The sequence below is a fragment of the Lissotriton vulgaris genome, chromosome 8 (assembly GCF_964263255.1).
Source record: "Lissotriton vulgaris chromosome 8, aLisVul1.2, whole genome shotgun sequence".
Classification (NCBI taxonomy): domain Eukaryota; kingdom Metazoa; phylum Chordata; class Amphibia; order Caudata; family Salamandridae; genus Lissotriton; species Lissotriton vulgaris.
Window position 1 is genome coordinate 122,497,943 of NC_141696.1, and position 20,261 is coordinate 122,518,203.

Genomic DNA, 20,261 nt, shown 5'->3' on the forward strand with positions numbered 1-20,261 from the left:
GGGTTTAGGGTAGTGCTGGGGGGTCATGCAGGGTAGTGTTTGAGTGTAGGGACAGGACTGGGGGTCAGGGGTCATGATGGGGGTAGTGTTTTAGGGTTTAGGGTAGTGTTGTGTAGTGCAGGGTAGTATTTTAGGGTTCAGGGTAGTGCTGGGGGTCATGCATGGTAGTGTTTAAGTGTGGGGACCGGACTGGGGGTCAGGGAAGGGTCGTGCTGGGGGTAGTGGTTTAGGGTAGTGTTGTGGTGTTTGTGTAGTGTAGGGTAGTGTTTTAGGGTTTAGGGTAGTGCTGGGGGGTCGTGCAGGGTAGTGTTTGAGTGTAGGGACCGGACTGGGGGTCAGGGTCGTGCTGGAGGTAGTGTTTTAGGGTTTAGGGTAGTGTTGTGTAGTGCAGGGTAGTGTTTCAGGGTTCAGGGTAGTGCTGGGGGATCATGCATGGTAGTGTTTAAGTGTGGGGACCAGACTGGGGTTGGGGGAGGTTCGTGCGGGGGTAGTGGTTTAGGGTAGTGTTGTGGTGTTTGTGTAGTGTAGGGTAGTGTTTTAGGGTTTAGGGTAGTGCTGGGGGGTCGTGTAGGGTAGTGCTTGAGTGTAGGGACCGGACTGAGGGTCGGGGGGTTGTGCTGAGGGTAGTGTTAAAGGATTTAGGGTAGTGTTGTGGTGTTTGTGTCGTGGAGGGTAGTGTTTTAGGGTTTAGGGTAGTGCTGGGGGGTCGTGCAGGGTAGTGTTTGAGTGTATGGACCGAACTGGGGATCGGGGGTCGTGCTGGGGTAGTGTTTTAGGGTTCAGGGTAGTGCTGGGGTTGTGCAGGGTAGTGTTCAAGTGTTGGGACCGGACTGAGGGTCGGGGAGGGTAACCCTACTTTATATTAATTTTTATGAAATGTCTCACACTATGGCAGTAAATCTAAAATACAAAGGATGGTCTGATGAACTGTCATGAATGATCAGATTAATTAGATCATATTCAGACCAGCTGCAGTGCCAGCAGTCTGTGGCAGTGCCCTTCCATTTCTGGTGCCTACAGCGATTTTAAGTTCTTCTTCGAGTTTCTTGTTGCTCAAATGGATGCAATTTATGCTATTTATATGTTACCCTTGTCTTCAATGCTTGATTTTGCTTGCGAGAAAGTATTACTCATAGTTGTTGAAATGTCACTTACACTGAAATTATGAAAAAGTCACTCACAGCAATCTGAAACCTTGGCAGCATGCCCGTGATGAAGGACACGGCGGGTGCCCACCCCGCGTATTGCTGTCTTAATTGCAGGTGCCCACCCTGCATTATGGTGCCCACCCCGCGGTATACATCCAGCCCTGCCAAGTATCACGCATCAGGCGTGACTCTACAGCACTTCAGTGAGGTGGTCCGCAACACTGCACTGAAATGCGAAGTCACGCATATTAGGGTCTGTGCCTATCAAGCGCTGATCTTATAAAACACTTGCGTCAGTGGTACAGGCAGGCAGCTCGTGCTGGGAGACTTCAGGGGAGACTTCTTGGGGGCTGGGTTTTGAGTTGCTGCGCTTGCTACAATGTAGCAAGTGTATGTGAATCGCCACCCGGGAGCGCAGCATACATTCACTGTCATGAGTTCTCGGGCAGCAACTGATCCCAGAAATGTCTCCAGGCTGGTCTTGATGAGGTCACAGCAGGCGGGGTAAATTAATCCCGTGCCCGCTGCATCACGCGCGCCTGACTCAGCTCTCTCACTAAAGCCCGGGTGGTGGCAGAGTCCCATAGAACGCCTGCGGCGGCTGGAGTGGTTCGTTTGCGGCCCCAGAGCACCAGGAACTGTGCAGCTCAGCCGGCCGGCCCGAGCGAACCTGATTCAGGCGGCCGGTCACAACACAGGGAGAGGCAAGATAGGCAGCCAGCATCACTGTGTGAAATGCAGCTGCTCTCTTCAAGTAAGTGTGTGTGCCTGCCTAGCCCCGAAGTTAGAGAGGGACGTGAAATAAGAGTAATGTAAGAGTGCTTTGCTGGCAATAATTAAAGATCCACATTAGCTGATCTCCCGGCTTTGCATTCTGACCTCACCGTCCCGGCGGCTGAGTGTACCAGGGACTGCATCAGGCGGGTGCTGAAATGTGGTTCCTTACTCACCAGTCCACGGAGCAGACATCACTGTGCAGCCTAATTAGCTCAGCCTCAATCATGCTCAGCTAGGGTTGCCGCAGGCCGGTAGTCTGAGCAGACGGTGCGGCGGCAAGCTCCAGGTAGGCCCGTACTGTTCCGAACAGCAAAAATAAAGTAAGTGGCTAGCCTAGAGTGATGTAGCATTCTTAAGCTGCTGATTCTAATGTGTTTTAGAATGAGGGCACAGAGCCATCATGATCGTGTTATATTCTGGATTGCCATACACTGCAGGGAGTCTGTCGCTCACTATACTTGTTCGGTGTTTGGCAGTCACACTCCAAGGTCCAACATTTACTCTACTTTCAGCGTGCCTCCAAGCCGGAGTGTTACTAAATAACAGCCTGGTTCTGTGACACAGACAGGCTGTGGGGGCTGGGCAGGTAGCGGCATGCCAACCCGGGTGGCCCGCACAGATCGGGGTAATGATCTTTTTATTAGGGTTTACGCTGCTAAACTAGTCATTTTGAAACCAAAGCAGGGTGCCTAGTGAGTGTTCAGTTTGAGGGGGAACATTTCTTTCTGCATGCAACCCCTTCGCATTTTGTTATCATGGAAAGGCTAGGTGCACTGCAGACTCCATGTTACTTTCAGAGGTTCTAAACTCTTGTTCTTGTTAGGCTATTGCCATGAAGTGTTTCCTCTGTGTCTAGTCACGTTGCTGGGTTTCGAGAAGACTCCATCCAAGTTAGGCAGATGACATACCTCTACAATGACAGTCCCCTAGACACAATACTGTATGTGTCAAAGATCACTCCTGCTCTGTGACATGCACACACCTTTCACTAAAGAACACTCTGTCTCAGATCAGTTTTACTTTGCATCTATGTCGCATGTGTGTTATGCATTAGTGTCTTTCTAGATGACTACTAACACAGTTGCCAAATGGCTCGTCGTGATTGTGAGATAACAGCATCTTAGTGCACATCTAATGCTGCTGAGTATGAATGAGAAGGAATAAGCACTTCCTGCAGGTGCCAGTTCAGTGACTCACTAGCACTACCTTCAGATGCCAAGAACACAGTGGCACAATGGCCCTTCTCCCAGCATTTACATACTCTAGATGGCTAGAGTAGCCCTGTCACTCCCATCTAATTGCTAGAAAGTGGGAACCACTACCAAGTGACTATTTCAGGTTGTCTGGTCTGCCCTTAAAAAGCCGAATGAAGTGACAGAGGACAAGGGCGCTGGGGCGAATTAGACACAGTGAATACATTTTGGAATCAAGGTGTTAAAGGGTAGCATTTAAACAATGCCCATCCATTTCTGATGCTTTGCACCAGTTTTAAGATCTTCTTAGAGTTTCTCGTTGCATAAATGGGTTTAATTTCTGATATTTATATGTTTCTCTCATTTTCATCGCTTGATTGTGCTCACGAGAAAATGTCACTCATAGCTGTTAAAATGTCACTCATAATTGCACTAAAATTAGGAAAATGTCACACATACCAATCTGAAACCTTAGCAGCTATGTACTTCTTATGAAGTGGGAGCCTCATTACCCTGAAAAACATATCACCGCCGCCGAGTGAACAAGCATTGACATAGCCAATAGGTCTCACCTTTGGGACCGTATAAGTGTTTAGCCATGCAACAGTTGATGTTATTGCACCAAGGATATTATGCTGCATAACTAAATACTTATAAGGTCCCAAAGGTGAGACCTATTGGCTATGCCAAGGCTTGTTTTTATGGTCTTGCTTGACAGCAGCTGGCCCCAACCATTATGTGAGCAACACTAGAGAGGTGCTTTGGCTCCGCCCACAACTTGGGGAAAAGGAGTACATGTTTGGATTGGGCAGAAGTTGTATTGTTCCACTAAAAAAGTGCTTGCTTTCACCAGCTGTGATCATTTTGTGTTTATCCTGCTGGCTTACTTGAACTTTCAGGGGTACACATAATATATTGCAATGCAGTAAAAGTGTATTTTATAACTACATACTTCTTGGTGTTTGTCTTTCTATGGCAGTAGCACAGATGGGAGGATGGCAGTCATTATCTTACATGGATGTTTAGGTCTGGCGTGACAGTGCACTGTCACCTGACCTTTTAACCTACATCCATCCATCTATCTATCTATACTACTATTATAAAGAGAGAACACAAACCTTTTGGCAAGGTAAACTCGGGAACCACAGCGCCAATCCACATACCCAATACATTGTTGTAACCCTCAGGGTGTGCAGATGGACATAGGCTATAGAAAATAAAAACAAAAACGTAAATTTAAAAATATAACTTTAAAAAAAAAGTAGTGCCCTGAAAGTAGCGCCGGCCGCGACGCTGACGGCCACGAAGTAGCGCTGGCCGCAACGTACGTGATGACGAGGAGGAGAGGCGGTGAAGTGAGGAGCTCGGGAGGAGCGGCGGCTCAGGTAAGGCTCTGGGACACTGGACGGGAGAGAGCCGGTGCGGGAGGTTGGCCCGGAACAACTGCGGTAAGGCTCAGGGTCTGGAGGCAGCATTTCAGGCTTGCGTGCACTCGCGCCCCGGCCCCCGCCCGCCACGACATTGTCCGGGACACAGACAATGTCATGGCAGGCGGGGGCCGGGGCGGGAGTGCACGCAAGCCTGAAATGCTGCCCCCTTCTGCCCAAGGCAACGCTGAGGCGGCCTGCTAGTAATATTCTACAGTTACTTACTTCCGCACAAAAACATATTAATTCCTATACTAGTTACTTGTAATGCTTCACAATACTACACAACATTCCTTTAATCCAGAACTATTGCCTATGCCTGTTTTATTCTTGAATAGCTAGACATTTTAACCAGCTGCCTTCCTACTCTGTACGAATTCGGATTCAGAATATTGTCTGGTTTCATGGACAATGAACTGCATCGTGCAAGTATGAACGGAGCTCTAGTCTACTAACCCTGCTATATCTGAATCCATTAAGTTATGGAGTAACAAAGTAATGCGTCAGTCTTAAAGTTTCGATTTGCATTTCAATCACTAAGTCTAGCAATAGATCCTTTTTGACTATGCGTATTTAAATATTAAAACATAAAACAATATCTACTGAGAGAGCGCGAGTATTCTTTTTTTTAATTCACAGTGCTGAAAATGAGATCAATGATACGATAAAACGTTTTGGTGAGCAGTTTCTTTTCTCACGCTATATCCCTCTATAATTAAAACACTCTTTAAAGATGGCCGCCACTTTCAGTTCGTGATCTTGGGATTTGGACAATGGGGTTCTTTTGTCTTTCTTCTGTTTCCATAGCAGTAACCGTTGTGCGTAGGCTGCTGTACAGACAGGCGCGGACTTTGAATCCGGGTTTATGACAGAATACTGCTGAAAAGACACCTGGTGGCGAGGGATCAGCGACCGATTATTTTTGCTTGTAAGTGGCGTACATTTTTCACAATGTGGAATGGTACAATGTGAGTGACAGAACTTATTAACGGAATCTTTCATCACTTCGTAATTTGCAGTGTGCCGCCCTCTCATGCCTCGTACAATGTCTCACTTCTGTTAATTTCAAAACGATCTCTACCACCAGTCGAATGTCAACACATTTAAAGGTCTGGTGTAACAGGGCGCACCAGCTGCTGAACATCCCCCTCATTTGCTGCCCCACTATCCGTATTAATTATCGAAATAGGTCGAGTGCATATTTAGCGTCACAATCCCAGAATTCCTGCACCGCCCGGGTCATCACTGACTTAAACGGGAGTGTGTTGTAACATAGTTTTTGCATTTAGAATGCGTTATTAGAATTAGAAGTTTACTGTGCTTTTAGAATAGAGCTAGGTAGAATGTAGTATGCTGCCTGATTAGTTTATGCTGGAGTCTAAGGCAGCGCAGGACCCTTCTTTGTACTGGCTGAATACTATTTCAAATAAAGAAGATTTATTATTGGAACTTTGTGTGAAGACTATTACTATAGAGTGCCCTAGCTCCCAGGACAACCATATGTACTCCCTCACAGAGGGAAGAGAAATGATAAGGGCGAAATTGAGGCCACCGATGAGAGATGTCGATAGAAGCTGGCATGGTTAAAGGAGAGATGGAGAAAGATACGCGAGGAACAGGAAGTAGGAGAAAGATGACAAAGTGTGTCACTGGGCCTTGAATATGATATGAAATGTTGACCATGTTTTTCCCAAAGCATAGCAGGGTCGATCAAGAGGAGAAATACGTGCAGCTTTTGAGCTAGTGCTTTCATTACACGGTCAAAATAATTATATACAGGGCCACAGCAATGCCTTGGGTTTGTTCAGGGCAAAATCGTCCAGCACATTACTACAAACAGCTTTTTTACATGTTGAATTTAATGTATGCTTATGTTTTTGCTTCCTGCTCTCAGAAATATTTGATTTACTCTACACCGAGATTCTCACACTACTTATTTCCCACAACGAATTTAATTCATATATTAAATTAGTTTTTAACTTTGATTTTTACGTCCCTGATTGAATAGGAACGTTCATCCATATTTTAAGCTTGAGTGTCACGACTCTTAATTTTACCTTCATTTATGTAATTGAATAAATTAACCCAGTTATTTTCAGCACTTTTCCAGAGGATAGAACAGACTCCAGTGCGCTCTGCCTGCAACACAGGCTCAACATGAGGATACATCTCTCTTGCAGGCACTAGTGTTGTGGTTACATTCCTGCAGTGCCTTTTGCGGGTGACAGGCCTAACGGGGCTAAAAAAAGCATCCCGGCTATAATTAAATACTGAGCAGAGTTTTCTTCTGTTGCTTGAAAATATATGCTTTATTTTTTATAAGCTCCAACATATCTAGTGCGAAAGAACGAGGCAAGCGGTCTGAAGGCGCGCGCTATGAAATGTGCATTTTTATGCTGTATTAAAGCTCTGCCCTTGGAGTATCAGGCTGTCCTGGGTACAGGTCTGATCAACGATCTGGAGGGCATGATTGGCATCTTCTGAAAGAGGGTCTCCTCACCACAACACACTTTCTCTTAGTGGGCGTTTGTTTCACAAATTTTCCCTGTCGATTTCCTCTCTTGTTTGCATTCCACCTGGTGATAAAGACACGTTAGATACAGACCTGTGGGGCACAAAATGATGAACAAATCCTTAGGAAAAATGACCAACGCGGACTGGATGTCAAAATATTGAAGGCAAAAATGTCAAATCACAACAATATTGACTAAAAATATAGAAGTACACTATCGTAAAAATAAACATACTTCCACGAGCCTATATTTAATTTTCGAGCTCCATGCCTGCTTATTCTGAACATACTTTGTGGATCGATTTCTTGTTGAAGCTGTGGCTTCGCAATGCTGTGCAGTCCTGTGACGAGGAGCACTCCAGAGAGATGGGACTAGAAGTCTGTACCTTTGTTTTGTTTTTAGTGTGCATAAGGGTAGTTGAGCGAGCGCTGTATGTCGCCCGATTCTAAGCACTGCTTACAACAAATTACACTATTACTAAACCTATTGATACTCAGTTTTTCAACCCCAACAGAATGATTTGCTTTACCTATTTTCAAACTTGTGACCCACAGGTCACCGCAGATGTCAGCAGCTGCAGCCTTAACTCACAGAGTAAGTAACCCAATGTGCCCTTGGGCAGGGCTTTAAGTGGGCCGGGTCTCACCGTATGCACGTATGATGCGGAGTGCTCGCTCGTTGTATGAATCTCGTCATAGAACAGGCAGCGCTGCAGTTTCAGTGGGGGGACAGTTAACAATAGTTTATTCTTTAGCATATCTGAGTCCTTGCTTTTCGCCGGAATCTTACATTTTGATCTAGCATCTGTAGTCTAATATGTCGCTTGTTTAGATCATTGGATATATATGATGGATGTTATGTCTCCTCTTGAGGGTGCACGTATACAGTCTGTGTGTGTGTGGGGAACGTTTGCTCTGCTGATGCAGGTCGCATTTGGATCTTGAAATCATGATGTTCATATGGTACTAGTTCCGTGTGCGCAAGGAAAATGTGATCTGCTAATGTCCATGTGTTGTGTGTGTTTTTTTATCAATTATTGTGCAGTAAAGCACTGTAAAATTTGTGAGTTCAGAATACAAAACAGTGCATGCACACAAAAAAAGAAGGAATACGTGTCAGAGTATGTGTATGCATGTGTGTGTTTGCACTTACACTTATCTACCTGCCTTTCTCACTGCGTGTCTCAGTTTGTGTGGTAGTGGTGTCTTGCTACAATACATGGTGGCATCTTTAGACACCAGTAACCTTATGGCATTTCAATCAAATATACATTTTCTGTGTATTCTTTTAGGCCTTATGAAGGGCAGCAAAAGAAAACTGTTTTTTATATTATTTCCCAGTTACAATTCAGTCTCAGTGTATCTGAGTTCACCATGTCAGTATTTAAACCAGTTATCTTGAGGTTTACAAAGGAGATTTCCTTCCTAACATCTGGATTAGAACAAAAACGTCCCTGACCACTGGTGTATGAAACATTAAAATAACTATGAATAATTAGCAATAGTGCTAACCTTTACAGGAAGGCAACTTATGTAGGAGCCTTTGTGAATCAGATGACTGAAATATTATATTACTAAACTAATCCAGCAATGGGCATTAGGGCTGCAAGCAAGGAAATATTTTATTGAGCTCTGTGCTTTTTGTATTGCACTAATCCAGATTATGAGAAGATGTCATTTCTAATATTGGAGTCAGAGCATTACATTTGGAATGGGCAAAACGTATGAACAGGTCTTAGACTGATTGCACAGGCTCGGATCTTTCCTTGTGATCGGCACAAATTCTATTAATAGTTTAGGGTTGACCATTTTAGGGTGCCCCCTGCACCTGTGACCCCGTAAGGGGCCCAGTGAGGCCCCAGAGGGGAATCTTGATTGATTGAGTGTTTGGTATTGGTGGATGAGCTCCTTTGATGGTATAACTCTTTGTAGTTTATGACACGAACGTTCTTGGTAAAAAAAAAACAAAGCGAGAGTAACAATTAGATGCCCCAGAGCTATCCTAGATATTGGCACACCATATGCTTTTATTTTAGCCATGCTCTGTTCTCCAATGAAGCAGGTTTCCTTTGGCATTCACCATTGGAGTTAGTGCACTCACAGGTGCAATTTCCTTAAAAGTCCTCTTTTCACATACCCTCTTGATCCTTAGTGAGCTACTCTCTACTTGCCGGAGGAGGAGTCTCCTGGTACAATCCCTCCATGTTAAAGAATAGTAAATCTTTCAGCACCCAGGATAATGTTCTGCATAGCTAAATACATATAAGGTCCCAAAGGCGAGACCGATCGCATTGCAAATGCTTGTTGTATCTTTATTTTCCTTCCTGTCTTCCCCTCTTCTTCTGTTTTTCTCTAATTGCACTGAAGCAAAGGCTAATGATGAAAAATGTGTCCCAGTCTCCAAAAATAAGTGCTAATACCCACCACCAGCAATCACGGTACAAATTAAGCACTGCGGAATAAGAAGCCTGGGGCAAAAAAGTGAAATACATAACTGAGAAAAACAAATCTACCAAAAAAGACATTATCCAATGTATTCAGAGTTTCTAAGTATATTGATCATTAGTCCGAAGAGTGGGTTTTCCCAAGAGATCACTGACCTCTGCGCGCGACCCCCTCTGAAAATCCCCCCCTGCGCGAATCACCGCCACCGCCGCCACGTACTCCAGTTGAGTAGTGGTATTGCACAAAACGGTGGCATCTTCGTGGACTAACACGCAGGGCGGGATTCATTCTGCCCTCTGTTAGACTCGTTTTTCCCTTGTTTTTCTTCCCTCTGTTACACTCGTTTTTTGTGCCCTTCTGCCCTCTGTTACACTTGTTTTTCCCTTGTTTTTCTGCCCTCTGTTACACTCGTTTGTTGTGCCCTTCTGCCCTCTGTTAGACTCGTTTTTTGTGCCCTCTGTTATTCCCTTGTTTTTCTGCCCTCTGTTACACTCGTTTTTTGTGCCCTTCTGCCCTCTGTTAGACTCGTTTTTTGTGCCTTTCTGCCCCCTGTTAGACTCGTTTTTTGTGCCCTTCTGCCCTCTGTTATTCCCTTGTTTTTCTGCCCTCTGTTAGACTCGTTTTTGTGCCCTTCTGCCCTCTGTTTGACTCGTTTTTGTGCCTTTCTGCCCCCTGTTAGACTTGTTTTTTGTGCCCTTCTGCCCTCTGTTAGACTCGTTTTTCCCTTGTTTTTCTGCCCTTCTGTCCTCTGTTAGACTGTTTTTTTGTGCCCTTCTGCCCTCTGTTAGACTCGTTTTTCCCTTGTTTTTCTGCCCTTCTTCCCTTTGTTAACTGCTTTTTGTGCCTTTCTGCCCTCTGCATCACCACATAATCACTCAGCGCTACCCCAGTATCACTCAGCACCACCACATTATCACTCAACACCACCACAGCATCACTCAGCACCACCACAGCATCACTCAGCACCACCACATTGTCACTCAGCACCACTCAGCACCACCACAGCACCACTCCAGCATCACTCGGCACCATCCCAGTATCACTCAGCACTACCACAGCACCACTCAGCACCATCCCAGTATCACTCAGCACCACCACAGCACCACTCCGCATCACCACAGCACCACTCCGCATCACCACAGCACCACTCCGCATCACCACAGCACCACTCCGCATCACCACAGCACCACTCCGCATCACCACAGCACCACTCCGCATCACCACAGCACCACTCCGCATCACCACAGCACCACTCAGCACCACCACAGCACCACTCAGCTCCACCCCAGCATCAATCTGCGCAACCATTCAACAACAACTGGTTCAAATATGTTTTCTCAATGTTTCAAGCTTTATTACAAATGTCACAAAAAGATGTTAATATTTCACTTCTGTTCTTGGATTTTCGTCACAATAAAATACACTGAACATAATCTTCACAAAAGTTATTTACAAAAGTTTAAGCTATTGCCATTATAAATTAAAATCACTTTTATTTAAGTATTAATTATTTAAAAAAATTAAAAGCCATTGTAATTTGTAATATCAATACATCTAAGTCACGTAAATACAAAACATGTTGCATTACAAATGCTATAGGTGTCACATTTGCGAAAGTTATAACTATTGGCATTTTAAATGACAAAGCTATTAATTTAGCAATTTTCAAAACCGACACATAAATAAAAAAAATTGTCATTTACAAGACCAATAGCTCAAACTTTCCTAATGCGAGACCTATTGCATTGCAAATGCTTGTTTTTATATCTGTCAGTGCTTCCTGTTGAGGTTTAATTTTCGTGACAGACGCCTCATTGCCTACTTGTAACTATTCTCTGACCCTGCTTCAAGGGTCAGAGCAGGGTCAGAGAATAGTTGCAAGTAGGCAACGAGGCGCCAGGAAACACCTATACAGACGCCACGATCGGGACGCTGTAATCACCCTGGACCCGGCCACCACGCCGACGGGGTGCTCACCAAGAGCCATTATGCACTAATGACTTTTGCCGAGCCGCATCATATCGGTTCTCGGCATCAGAGGCTTCAAATTATTAGGCATAAGAATTATGTTGTGATGATGATCTGTATATCTAGCTGACAGATCGAAACGCCGTCGACTTAAAAGACACCTTATACAAACTGTATTTTTATAAATTGATGTAAAGGTGTAAACTATGTTGTGATGTACTATGACATTGTGTAACTCAAGTACTTCGAACCTCACATTTGTGCCTACAAGCCCTCTTGTTCCTTTGTCATTAGTGTGTGTCAGTTGCACAATTGTAAGTTTGGTACAGGCTTGTGCCCCACATTGTGTACTGTTGTGTAATATTTTTCTCTATTCCTCAGAAGTAAAATATTAGACCACTGTCCGGCTGGACAAGTCTGCAATTCAATATAGTTACGATTGTGTTTATATTTATTTTTCATGTATTCCCTTGAGATGGGACCACTGTTGTCTGAATAACGTTACCCCAAAGGTCCCCTCTGATCTAATTGGGTCCCTTGTTGTTTCTAAACATAGGAAGCACTTACAGGCTTACAGCAGCAGGCCCCCAAGTTGAAGTTATTTCTTTGTAACCCTTTTGTAAAAGGTTCCAAAAAATTAGCTTCAACTTTTGCACCTGCTGCTGTAACCCTGTAAGTGCTTGGCTGAAAATTCGCCCCCGCAGATTCGCGGATTTTACCGCAATTTCGCGAGATTCACGGATCGCGAAATTGCGGAAAATCCGCGAGCGGAACGAATTTTCAGCCCATGCTTAACCACCACCCCCTCCCGAACCACCACCCCTCCCCCTTCAGTTAGTGTTCAGTTAGTGTTCAGTCAGTGTTCAGTCAGTGTTCAGTTAGTGTTCAGTTAGTGTTCAGTTAGTGTTCAGTTAGTGTTCAGTCAGTGTTCAGTTAGTGTTCAGTTAGTGTTCAGTTAGTGTTCAGTTAGTGTTCAGTTAGTGTTTAGTTAGTATTCAGTTAGTGTTTAGTTAGTATTCAGTTAGTATTCAGTTAGTGTTCAGTTAGTATTCAGTTAGTGTTTAGTTAGTATTTAGTTAGTGTTTGGTTAGTATTCAGTTAGTATTCAGATACTGCTCACAAAGAATACCACTAGTCTTCAAATAGTGGTCACAATCAATGCGACTACTCTTCATTTTGCTCTTGAAATAGCACGAGCTGCAAATAAACCCTAACAGAATACTACTAAGCTTCAAATACTATTCGTCTAGAATACTACTAGTCTTCTTTTAGCATTCAAATGAAGTGTTCATTATGTATTTGAAGCGTAGTTGAGTAGAACTAGTATTCCTCATTTGCATATTTCGGCTTGTGGGCATACTACTTAGTCTTCGTGAATACTAAATAAATACTATATTTTAATATGAAATGAATAGTACATGAATACCGCTATAACCACTGGAATCACACTAAATGAAGATCTTCCATTTTGGTGAGGGCTGTCTTGATTAGTTTTATTAAAATGAAGAGAAATCATGAAATCATGCTACAGTTAACGTGGCATAACTTACACCCAAATGTATATTATAAGAAATTTCTGGCAAGCCGCCATGGAGTTTCATGACCTTGTAGAGGCATCAGGCTCAAAGTTGTGTGCCTTTCTAATGGGAAGATCTCTGAGATAAGTTGCAATATGCTTATAAGTGAAGTAGCTGGGGGTATATTATTCCATATAATTCATTCCTCCATTAGGCAGTGGCACTTGTGATATGGCAGGGCAACAACTCTCAAGCATAGACCTGAGCCTTAGTCTGTGGCTCCACTAACCGAAGCTTTCTGAGGCATCACAAAGCATGCCATTTTGCATCATTGCCCTGGCTCCTTCTTCTTGCATGGGAGGTTGCAGAGGAGGTTGGTGACAGTTGAATGTATGTGTGTTATTTATTACAAATTACTACCAAAATATTTTATAGATACTCTCTGACATCAGATTGCGCATGTAATTAGAAAATAATTCACACCTTTGCCTCATTGTACTCTTACCTTTCCATTGATCTATAATGTATGGCATTGTGTCTGTTGTTTGTAGAGTTTACTGATTGATTCATAGTAATTGGTTTACTTTCCACAGATTGTTTGACATCTATGTTTTTGGGTCAGAGAGAAAGTGGGGAGCCACATGAATTTCAAATTGCTCTTGTTCCCTGTGGGTCTATGGCTATCCTTTGTGTTCTGGGACTTTGTTGCTTCCTGTGATGCATCATGTACTACTTAATAATACTGTGATGTGTTCCTGAGGGCACATGTGGACTGGATGTATCCTATTGGTAACAAACACTTTTTAGAGAAACTCTTTATATTTCATGATCATCCTTTTGCCAATTATCTGACTTGGACAGTCTCCACCATTTTATTGTGTGGGTGAACACTGGTAGGCTTAGCAACTGATTTGTACTGTTGTATGAGGCTTATATGGAAATGTTGTATTGCAGGTACTCACTATCCTTAGTACCTGTTTGCATCTCAAAAGTGCCAGTACCCTCCTAGTAGTGCTGAGAAGTGCATGTACTTCCCTTTCAAACTAAAGAAGTGCAGGTAGTCAGTACTGGCATGTACCTGCCCATTTAAAGGGCTGCTGTTGAATAGCTTTCCAGCCAAATATATTGTTTTGGTGCTGCGTTGAATGTACAGGATGCAGGATGTCTAACATGTACTATTGGTTCAATTAAAGATGGCTGTTTGAGGAGAGGGTTCTCTTTTTTGGAGAGCATTGCTTGTCCAACATTTCTGCTATGGTGCTATGTTGGGCACATGAAGGCTTAATGCAGTTGCCTAATGGGTTTAGTTGAGACAGTGAGAATGTTTGAGTATATCTGGAGACTCCTGAAGCACACGGGGTTTATCAGGATGATGCATTACATCTTTTCCATTTTATTTCTTGCATTGCATTATTGTACAATTTATTTTATTCAAATGAATGGTTTCATTCTATTCATAAAATGTATTAAAGACATTACTATTTGGTACAGTCCAATACCATTAAATTGGGTTACAGCAACATGAGGTATTTTTTCGTCCTCTTTTCATATTGAAATATTTTTTTATTAAGGATTAATGTTTTACATATTCCTATACTGAATATCAGTTTGTACTTTGCAAATATGGCTGTAAAAAGACCTTTGTTGTTATTGTTGGAGGATGAAAATAGACATCTGGAATTTTCTATTCCTGTTGATGTATTGAAAAACCAAACCTATTCCTTTTTAGCACTTCTCATTTTCCATTAATTTGAGGGACTCCTGATAATATTTAAATGTAGTCTGGTATAAATAGCTGCCTCTAAGGAGTTTTGCAATTCTTTTAGTGGGATAAGTTTGAAACGAAACAGGCAATTAAATGAATTTACAGCATGATTTTTACCTTGTGAATTCTGAAGGGGTGTGACACAAATAGTTCAACACAGTCATGATATAACTTTCCAACTATGAAGATGATGTTCATGTGCTTTGTTAAAGCTCTCTCTGGAGAAGCTCCATCATCAAGGCCTATGTCACTTGAGGAATCTCCCCAGAAGGTCTCGAGACAGGATAGATCTCCCTACTCCTGAAAAACACACACAATCCCTGATGACCTCACCAACTACCGGGTCATCACGCCTCCACCATTTATCAGCAAGAGCATCGATAAGGCATTTTACACAACTCTAAAATCTCATCTGCTCCGCAATAGGAATTTAGATTCAGATATCACGGACACATTTAACTTACACATCGGTGGCGTACTCTCCTGACCGAAGATAAAGATTCCTTTCCCTCCTGATATTTATGGACCTCTTTGTTGTATTCACTGCTGTTGAACATACCTCATTTAATCTACTCTCTAAAAACTAATGTAGGATTCAATGGCAGTGCCCATGACTGGTTCTCCCACCAACCCAATCAACATCAATTTTTTATATTGGCATCTCCAGGTGCCAAAAAATATCAATCATTTGCAAAGTCTCCTAATGTTCCATATTGTCTGTGTCATCCTCAACCTCTACATGGAGACACTATATATAAATGTGCCCTGTGCTCCAGACACCCATTATCTCAGAAACTATCTGCATCTTTCCATGACCTGACACTGCTCTGAGGAGATGAGAAAGGTGGCATCCAAACCTCTTGGTATCTGTCTTCAAGGACTGACTTCAGCCATTTCAACGCTATTCCCCTGATGCCTATATCATGTGGGAGAACAAGCAGCCTGGAGTGCAGGACTGTGTCAAATGCCGCAGAAAGGTGTGATAGTACTAGAACAAACTGCTTTTTCTGCTGTATGTGCCATACATTTCATTACTTTGAAGACTTCCAGAACAGCTGCCTCTCTACTTAATTTTGGCCCAGATAAAGGAGCAAGTTAGATTGAATGTATTTGGAAATCTGCTAAGTAACAAGCTTTTCCAGTTTAGTTGAGGCTCACAGGAAGAAGATAGGCCTTCAGTTACTTGGGATATTGAGATCTGCATTAGGTTTTCTTAATAGGGGCAGACTTTTTACCTGATTCCAATTAGAATGGAAATCCCAGATGACAGAGAGATGTTCAGTAGGGAGTTCAGGGCCAGATTAATGAAATCCACTTCCTGTTCTAGAAAAAACGGGGACAAGGATCTGAATGGGAGCCTGACCTGAGGTGTAAATAGCAAATCTCAAATCATCCATCGAGATCATTTCAAATGAAGAAAGAATGCAGTTGATGTTATCTGGGGGTGTAGGACCAAAGACTTACTGACCTATTATTGTTACACTTTTTTGAATCCCCACAATTTTCCGACTTTACCAATTAGGAGGGATTTAAATTACAATTCGTTATACATCAAACTCGGCATTCCTACCTGCTTCGTAATTGAAAGTTGCAATTTGTTAAGTGTAATAAGGAAACCAAATGTTGTCCTATGAGATAGGTAGGCCGTGCAGGATAGAAAAAACGGTTTAAAAGTTTTTCACTACCCGGACATGTAAAACTTAAAGGGACTTATTCAAAAGCCTGACGATGCATCCAGTGCCTCACCTTTTTTGACCCACTGAGGGCGCAGTGTGCTGGCCCATATTTACAAGGCCACGCAAAGCCAACCTGCGTGGCTTTACATTGCCTTGTAAATATGGCCCCTATTTACACAGCACTTTGCGTGAAAGGGGCATGCCATTGGTATTGCATTGCTGTGGGTTTTCAAATGCAACACCCATGGATTCTACCACATTCCTAGATTGGTAACATTTTGTAAACCTGGGAATACCTCAGAATCATATACCTCCCCAGGCGTAAGAAGGCACAATGAAGACAAAATACTTTTTCTCCTTGTAGTTTCCTCATTCTATGTGTGCTGCATTCTACAACAAAATAGAAAAAGAAAAACACCATCAGGTGACCCTTCCTGCACAAAAACAATCATTTCCGCAATGCAGGCACCCTTGCATCATGGTGCAAGAATGCCTGTGTTGGTGCATGGCAGTCATTGTGCGCCAGCGCAGGGGAAAACACAAGGATGCGTCATATTGTTCTAAATATAATGCATTCCTGTATGCTTAAAATGATGCAGCTTAGTGCAGCAAAATAGCTTGCAGTGCCATGCTGCTTCATTGTGTTGTTAATGACACCCTACATACATGTCAAACTTTTTAGATAGAGTGCACCCTGCTTTAAGTGCTGTTCAGGGGGTACCCTAAGTGTTTTAAATTGTGTATCTGGTTGGCAGAGGTATGTTCCCTGTCGAAGCAGGAACCACAATCCAAGTTGGGAAAAGTAAGATACACACTAAAAGTTAACATGTGGTCACCCTCTGGTAGCTTGGCACAGAGAAGTGAGTGTACAATTGCCTTGGGCTCGGCCCTAAGCACGATCATGTCTAACATCTATATGACTCCTTTAGTAGTTCAGTCCTTCAGGGACAAGATATTCTTGTATGCCAATGACTCCCAACTACTGTTTCCATCCAAAAAAAGGGCATCAATTGCTCAGGATGCCATTAAACCCAGCCTATCAGCTGAGTTACAATGGATAAGTATTAACCAACTCAAATGCAACACTGATAAGACAGAGGTTCTCAGATTTGGCTTCAATTGTATTCTTAATCTGCAAGCTCATTGGCTGGAAGGGGCCCCTCCACATAGCATACAAGCTGACGCTGTAAAAAACTTGGGAGTCAAGATTGACAAACAGCTGACACTTCAATACCAAATTAACATGGTAGTCGGCAATATTTGGCCTTATGTGTAATTCAAAACTTTTTTACAGATCCTCTCCATGCCTGTGAGGATGTCAGTAATCCTGTCCTCAATCATGTCCAAATTAGATTACGCCATGGCCTTTTATGGGGGCCCCCTCACCATTTGCTGAGGAAACTACAAACAGACCAAAATGTGGAGGCCTGTGTGGTTCTCAATCTACTTAGATGAGTTTCAGTCTCATCGCATATGAAGAACTTGCACTCGCTTCCGGTTAATAAAAGGATCCTGTTCAAGGCTCTTGTCCTCAAACACCATACTGACCTGAGTACCTGTCTTCCTGAATTCCTTATTACACTCCCTTTAGAACTCTTTACTCTTCCTATGGTCACCTGGCTAAAGTTCATAGAGTACGGCTGGCAACAGGAGGCAGATTTTTCTCTCTTTTGGGCCCTCAAGCCTGTAATAGACTTCCTGCTGAGTAGTTCCAAGCTAAAGGTGAGAGGACTTTCAGAAAGAAACTCAAGACATGGCTTTTCACTCTCTAGTTCTGCCATCTCTGTTCTCTTACTTTCTGTTCAGTGCCGGGACACTCCTTGCAGAAGCTGTGCACTACAGAAATCCAACTATTAATTCATTTTTAGTCACAGTTCTGAAAATGCCACTTTTAGAAAATTGGCTTCTAACCATTTGCTGTCTGCTGCCTGTATTCCGGATCATGATGATTAATGAACAAACCCCATTCTGGATTGTCTAGTTTGAGGACGAGACCTGCTATGTTTCAAGAAAGGCATTTTAATGGGTGGACCCTTGCAAATTTCTGGGTTTAGGAGGTGATTGCCCTGCTTTGCTGTTAGGTTTTGAAGTGCTGAGCTGATTTCCTTCAGCCTAGCTTGGTGTGGGCATGCACTGATGGCAGGGACGCTAGCAGTGTTATCTATGTTGTTTATAGACATACACTGTTGTACTATAGATGAACATGGGGTCTCCAGGGCGTGATCAGATGTAATTTGGGTGTTAGCAGCTACCATCCTTTGCTATCTGCTCCACTCTCTACCCCCTTCTGTTCTCCTGGCCCCTGCCCTAGTACCATGAGCCCCCGGCAAAGTGTGCCCCTCCAGTTTTCCCTGTTATGATGGAATTCCCATTTGCTAACTCGCTACACACTGGTCAATCCACCAACTCCAGTGAATCAAATCTATTTGAGAGTGGCAGATTATAGAAAAGTGGGCTAGGGTGGTGTGTACCTGTGATGGGACGACGCTTGGTCTGTTCCCAAAGCCCCTCTAAAGACCATCCTCACTTGTACGTACCGGTGTAATGCTATTGGGGTAAAAATAACCCAGTGGAAAAGCCTCTATACCCCCCATTATATGGTTCCCCTCTAAGACTACTTGGACTAAGTTTGGCAACCTAAAATTGATCACAACACAGTCCCCTGTGGCATTTTTCAGCCTCCAGCCTACCCATCCCACCCTGCGAGTCATGAGTTTATCATCTGAGTTCTTGTTTGAGAAATTTCAATGCCTGGCCAACCCAAAAAAAAAATTATTTAAGTGCCAAAAGACATTCCCTGGAGACCTTGTTCAGCCCTGTAACATATTACATATGGAGTTGAGGGCAGTAGTAGATTAATAGATAGCAGGTCTGGGCTTGCTTCAACACTTCCCAAGCACTGAGCGGAATTTACTCCAGCTTTAGGTATTGTCGCTGTGGGAGATGTTCATATTACTGGGAACTTGCTATATGGGACCTGCTATCTCTTTCTGTCATTTGGTCCTGGGTTTGTCCCTGTCTGTCAGGTGAATTGTTGATCCTTGGCCTAGCTAGATGGCTCAGCCATTTATTCTCTCCCTCCTGGCTAATATGGTTTTGTGTAGGGTTAGAAGGCATTGCACTTGGTATTGAATGTTCTATCATGATAATAGGAGGGTCTTGGAGCAAAACTAGATGTCTGGGAGGCTCATTCCCGCTTCTAAGAGTCTCGGTCTTACCCACCAAAGTTTTAACCAGAGTCACAACCTTATCAACCCTTCCCAGGAGGAAGTTGAGTTCTTCTTTTATAATGGCCCTCATTTCGGCCTGCATGTCCTTGACCAGTGTATGCACCAGGGTGTCTGTGCCAAGCATTCCAGCAAAGTGGGCCCTGTCTCCATTGCACCCAGATCGTCAGGCACCAAGGGTTCTGTGGGGAGCTTCTTACATCTAGATCCAGTGTTTACTGTTGTCTTACGTTTACTTGTTCGTGGTGGAACAAGACGAGTTTCCGTGGTCGCTTTGGGGCCTGGTGGCTTGCAAGCTTTAGTATGTGGGTTTGGGTGATGGCTAGGTGAGTCTAAAGCCAGAGCTTGTAAAACAGGTGGGTCATTCTAGTTGGGGAAAAGTGCAACAAAATCTGTGCCCAGCGATAAATGCTTTATGTTGCCCTTTGGAGCATCATGTCAATGGACGTTTGCTGGCAGGGTGTTGCTCTGTGGGGGGATTGAAGTAGAAATTTGCCTTCACTAGTGCGCTTTCCCATGATTGTTAATGCTCTGTTGCGATGGACTTATAACAAATATTTCACCTGCCTACCCTTGGCCAGACCTTTACTTCAAAAAGTTTAAAAA

At 43.4% G+C, this 20,261-nt stretch overlaps 1 protein-coding gene across 3 annotated transcripts in view; it reads left to right on the forward strand.

Annotated features, from left to right (window-relative positions):
- Nucleotides 1-20,261, forward strand: part of LOC147693577 (solute carrier organic anion transporter family member 2B1-like) — a 617,951-nt gene that overhangs the window by 2,577 nt on the left and 595,113 nt on the right. The window lies entirely within an intron of this gene.